General features: G+C 38.9%; 1 long non-coding RNA gene across 2 annotated transcripts in view; it reads right to left on the bottom strand.

The window, feature by feature from the left end:
* Window positions 1-2,776: 2,776 nt before the first annotated feature.
* LOC137153908 (uncharacterized) overlaps window positions 2,777-6,134 on the bottom strand; it is a 90,320-nt gene continuing 86,962 nt past the window's right edge. For both annotated transcript variants that reach the window (XR_010919942.1, XR_010919943.1), the window contains exons 5-6: window positions 4,236-4,314; window positions 2,777-2,861 (exon numbers count right to left, since the gene is read on the bottom strand). This is a non-coding gene — a long non-coding RNA (uncharacterized lncRNA). The remainder of the gene's footprint in view (window positions 2,862-4,235; window positions 4,315-6,134) is intronic.

Raw genomic sequence — 6,134 nt, 5'->3', positions numbered from 1 at the left:
ATGGCTTTATTAAATTGGACTCAACTAGGTATAATTTTAATATTTGCTGTGAAAATGCTTCACATGGTATTCAGGAGTGGCCATTTTCATCTTAACACTTGAAATGGTTTCCAGGGATCCAAGCTCTGGCAACAAACTGAAAAGCATAGGCTGCGCTAAGGATTCTTTCAAGAAGATCAAGAACTCCGTGAAAATGGTATTAAGCATCTCGGGGGGTGGGGAGGAGAGGATGGAGACCTCAAAAAATGGTCTCTTAACAAAGCACGTATCCTAAGGTGGCTCAGAAATGGACTCACACACCTAAAGGGAATCCCATAACCAAATGCTCTTGGATGCAACAAAATATTGCATTGTTTATGAAATTTTTAAAACTGAGGCCTAGATTTGTACTGGGCCCTTATACAGGAGACCAGTCATGAGAGGAGGGCAGGGATGGATTCTTCATCCCTCCCCTGTGATGTCCACTTAAGGGCCATGCAGATTTACCATTGTGACACACTGCACCCCATGTACACCCTTATGGTGTGATTATGTATCATTCATGTTCATCCTTATAGTGTAACTGTGTATTGTTTAATGCTAAGTATGTCATGTAAGGTGTTTTTGGAATGCTCATGATGTACTGAACATTATTGTTATAGTAGTATGTTTGTTGCAATGTCATATGTATGGTTATGAAGCTCTACTATGTAATATTCCCAAATATGTGTCTCATGGCTTGAGGCAAATCTAAGCAAAACCCTCTAAAAGCAGAGAGATAGTTCACTCCTCACTAAAGCTTGTATAGAAAAACCCAGCTCAGCATTCCAAGAATAAAGGACCAGCCCAGATATCAACAAGTGAATCCACAAAGAAACACAGTGTCTCAGGACATGGAGAAAACCATGCATGGATACTGGTTGTTACCTGACCCTCAAGGGCAGGAGGACGGAGGCCTGGGGGGCAGGAGGGTGCGAAGGGACATGTTGAAAAGGGGAGATATTTTGCACTCTCTCTCTCTCTCTCTCTCCACCACTTCCATCTACAAAACAACATCAAGCAACTGAAAGACTGTCCACAGAGGGAGGGCCTGGCTGAAGGAAGTCAGCCAGCCTGTGGTGAGCATTATCTAACTTTTTAAGGTTACTGAAAGTATTAAGCTTAGCTTAGAATGTGATTTGCTTTTTATGTCATCCTGATCAAATCTGATATATATTCCTCTGGCTTATAATCACTTAAAATCTTTCTGTATTTAATAAATGTATTTGTTTGTTTTATCTAAAGCAGTGCATGTAGTTTGGATGTGTGTAGGGACTTCATTTAAAGTGACAAAACTGGTGCATATCAATTTATTTGATAAATAGATGAACTAATATGAGCTTGCAAGATTCAATGGGCAGCACTGAACATTGCAAGACGGAAGTTCCTAGGCTTGCATCTGGGACGGGGGGTGTTTGCTGGGGTCATTCTATTGCATAATCCCATGAGTGGCTGGCCAGAAGCACTCACTCACTAAATTAACAACCTCTTGCTTGCAGGAGGCAGTGTGTGCTTACCCAGGAATGAGGGTTCACACAGCGAGGCAAGTGCAAGAAGGCCCGAAGAGTGAGGATTGGGGTGACACAGCTATACACCAGTCCAGATTGCAGAGGTGAACGTCACAACCATTCCTGCACTCAGTGGCATCCAAATATTCCTCACTCCATACCTTATGCAAGAGGGAGGAGACCAGGAATGGCATCACCCACTCCCAACCCAGGAGTTTGCACCAACCCAAGGAGTGAGTCTGGCACAGCATGCAAGGGAAAAAGCAGGGCTACAGGAGACGACATTTCCCCTGTTCACAGGGGTCTTAAGAGAAGAAGCTCCTACGGTGGAATAGCTCTGCACTGCCCACTATGCCAGACTGATCTTGAAGGAATCTATCCAGCCCTTAGTATGAACACAGTATTAAAGCTTAGTCGTGCTTTGGCACCACTCCTGGTACACAGTCTGTTTTGAAGTCTGTTATTGATTGTCACTAAATACCAAATTCCCACCAAAGACTGATGTAATTCAAATTCTGGGCCTTTATCCTGCAAACAGAAATCCCATATAAAATCACTGACACTACTCTCAGTAGATGACATTACATTTGAATAGTAAATGCTTTCAAGATTAGACCCAGAAGTTGAGAAAGGGCCCAGTCCTGCAACCTTTTCTCACATAAGCAGTCTTTACTCAGAGAAGCAGTCAAAGAAAAGTTCCTTTAAGCATAATACCAATCAGGAGAGATATTGTTCAACAAGAGTTCAGCCAACAGAATCAGTTAAATGAGGACTACTAGGGTGAAAGAGGGTTGACCTGGCTCTTAAAGAAATGTCTACATCAAAAAGAGAAAAGTAACATAAAATAAAAACATTAAACATTTTAGACTTTGGGACCCCCTTGTAGCTTGTCAAACTTCTGGAAAAAGTTGTTTGTATTGTCAGATTTCCCCCCCCCCGGCTTTGGAATATTTTGTCCCAGCAAAAATATCATCTCCAACTGATCCAGAGATAAGAGAAAAACTGAGAACTTGGCTATTTGCTGTATTATACTTATTAAAGAGTTCCATATTTTTTTTCATTTGCGGTAGGGAGAAGTTTCAGTTTCTTTTTTTTTTTTTTTTTTTTTTTTTACACATGCTTACATGCCCTCTGGCTGTTGAAGTAAAAACACAAAACAGATGCAGTGCTAATTTAATTCTATAGCAAGTTCTCAGTGGTGCCAGAGCAACATCAGACAGTCTAAGAATATCAGATTAAAGCCATCCATCATGCTTGTTGCATTACGCTGTCCAAACGTCTCTTCTGACACCAGTGTGAATTTAACCATGACAAGAGATTGGAAATGCAGGTAACCTAGGTTTAAAATTAGACTAGATTAGAGTAAATTGAATGAGTAAAGGAGGAACATTACCACAAACCTTAAACAAACAGGTTTAGGGCCTTTAATCAATCTTCACCAGGTTATCAAGACTTGTTTGTCAGTAAAATTATTGATGTTCTGTGAGATTGCAGCAGAATACAAAAAACTCCTAACTTTATTAACATGAAAGCTCTAAGCAGGTCAACTCTAATTATGGATAGTAGCTATCTTGACTACTCACTTGCTGTGTTTAATTTGCAAACCCCAGTGTCCCCAGCTGCTCAATTTGTAAGGTATTTTTGCCTTTTTGGAAAATTGAAAATGTCACAGCTCTGAAGTCTGGGATGTATATTTTCTGCATATGTCTGTCTCTTTGCATTTATTATTTCACTACAAGGAAAATCAAAAATGATAATTCAAGGCAATTAACTAACTCAGAAACCTAGCACTCTAAAATGCTTGAAGTCATTTTATGAATACAGCTTCTGGCCCCATAACTACAAGCTAAATTAATCCACTTCAGACAAATCCATTAAGATATATCTTTATTCCTTTCAGGAATATCGTTTTCCTCCATAATCTGGAGTAAGTGTAAATCCTATTTCCAGTGCATCTCATTAACAGCATAATAGAAAACATTTGCTTTCACTGGAATCTTGAGGAGAGAAAAAATAAAACAATGTGTTTGTGCCAATAGAAAAGAGTTAGCAATGACATCTGGAAATATATATTGGTGAATAGCAGTCAGCAATGAGCTGTGAAATTTGAAAAGGAAACCTTAATATTCAATAACTATGCATCTTATTTATTGGCCTTACTTTGTTATAAATATTATTTCCTTTGGAAGAATGGGCTAATGCCAGAGTTACACAGAGTGAGGCTCTTTCCAGTAAACATAATCAGCACTACCTGATACACAAACATGAAAAATTTGCTCAAATTATTGGTCTCGTCATCTTCCAAGGGACCAACCCTGTAAGTTGCTGAGCATCCAACAGAACAGGCATTAAGGATGCTCATCTACTCACAGGATCAGGCTCTTTGTGGGTAGTACATACTAGAAGAGAAAACATCAAAGGACAGAAGCATAAGCAAGATGTTACTAAATGAAGCATGCAGTACAGTCACTGGGGTGATCCTGCAAGAGGGAGGCGGGAGGTGTGGAAAGAGTGGTATCCTAAGGAATCGCTCCCAATCCAGTGAATAGAGAGACATCTTCCCTACCCCAGTCCTTCACAGTCCCAGCATATCACAAAATTTGGCCTTCAGTGAGGCAATACTGCATCATGTCACATTTGGTAGGTTTTCTTTACAACAATAAAGGTCAGAAACGTAATTAAAAAAGAAAAAGATATTAATAGTCTTACATAAACAGATGGGATCTCTGGAGATGTGCTGGTATGGCACTGGGTCCCAGCTCATTCTATCGCCTGGGCCTGGGATAGTCTGTAAAAAGATAGGGTTATTAGTATTGTGCATCACAATTAAAAGATGTGATCAACTGTGTTAACAGTAGACCACCCTAACACTGAGTAAAACCTGAACAAGACTGGAGCCTAAAGATAAACTATCCATAGTAAATTGTTCAGTTAAAAAGAAATTTAGGCCACCAAAATATAAATCACCCATTCGTTCAGACCATCTTAGCAGCTTTAGACAGTTTTTCTAAATTCCTGTTACTGAGGCATCTCCCACAGCTACTTTCATAAATAACCAAGAATTGATCCCTAGAAAAGAACAAGGTTACAATGTGGGTAAGAGCTGAGATGACTCAATTTGGCATGCTATTCCTTGGTCCTGATCTGAAGTCATACCAAGAGATATGTAATGATGTAAATATAAAGATCCCATATATTCAATATTTACAAGTCAAACATTTTGTTGTGAAATCTGGCTATGAAGCAGCTCTATCTAGACCTTTTACCACATTTGAGGAGTTGACCCAGGAACAAGCTGGAACAAAAGGTTTAATTTCTAAGACATACAATTTTGATTGAAAAAGATGTTGATAGGAAAACAATCCAGATGAAAAGATGGGAGCGGGATTTGGACAAAGTCATTTATCTGTATGAGTGGGTCTCTATATGAGAAAGGGGATATAAATCTTCAATCTGTGTAGCTCAAAGAAAAGTTTTATGAATTACTGTATAGATATCATTTCATTCCAGTTAAGATGCATCTTATTTTTACTACTAGGGAGACACTGTGTTGAAGGGACTTCAGGGAAAGGGGAACACACTTGTACATTTGGTGGTTGTGTCCAGGAATTAGAAGGTTTAGGGAGGAAATTAAAGAGATTCATTTTATGACAAAAAGTCAGCTTCCTAGAGATCCTCTGAACTGCTTACTTAATGCTTTAGTAAACTATCTGCATTTTACTTAGTACAAGTAGTTAATTTCTCTCTTATTATTCGCAGCTAGATTTTGCATTGAACATTCCTGGAAAAAATGTGACCCCTCCTCCTATGGAATTGTGAAATAGTAAAATATGCCCTGTTCTTGTAATGGAAAAGCTTTCATACCAAGTACATACACAAGAGAAAACACAAAAAGAGGACAGCTAATTAGAAATTTGGTCACCCTTTCTAGCACACTTAAAGAAGGGCTCCACAGCCAGCAAGCCAGAATCTTTAGCCAAGTTCTTGGAATATTAAACTGATCCTGAATAAGTAATGTACAATGAAGTAAAATGTCATCATTTTATTGAAACTTTGCCTCAATCGTTTTTTTTTAAATGACCCTGCTGGTTAAGGTGTTATATGACAGGTCCCCAATGCGTATCTATAACTTGAGCAGAATGAAAGTTAGGGAAGCTACATACAATCCTATTACTCCACTTGTGATAATGCTGTTGTCAAATTCACCTCAGTGATAATCACCAACACCTAAAACCATCATTTATCTCAAAAGGGGAGTGGTACTAATCAAAATGAACCATACAAACTTATATCTGAAGTGGAGAAGGGTAGAAATGAATTAATGATCAATTTACAGTATGGATTGTCACAGTGTTACAATTCCTGATAATCACTGGCTACCCCCACCAGAACTAAGTCACATGACTCATGAAAATAACCTCAAAAAAGGGTATGGTATACATTTGATATTGGAGCTGATTACACAGAGAAGATTGCCTTTGAAGAGAATATGCCCTTTCTCTAAGAGCGAAGATTGAGGGATGTAACCATTCATAATCTGTGCACTTCATCCTATAATGCAGTACACCATGTTTTCTCTTGCTGATCATTCGTCTCCACCTTTCACTT

The sequence above is a fragment of the Emydura macquarii genome, unplaced genomic scaffold, assembly GCF_026122565.2.
Source record: "Emydura macquarii macquarii isolate MOO-44397 ecotype Brisbane River unplaced genomic scaffold, CSIRO-AGI_Emac_v2 contig_1253, whole genome shotgun sequence".
Classification (NCBI taxonomy): domain Eukaryota; kingdom Metazoa; phylum Chordata; order Testudines; family Chelidae; genus Emydura; species Emydura macquarii.
This window is presented reverse-complemented; position numbering and strand designations above follow the sequence as displayed.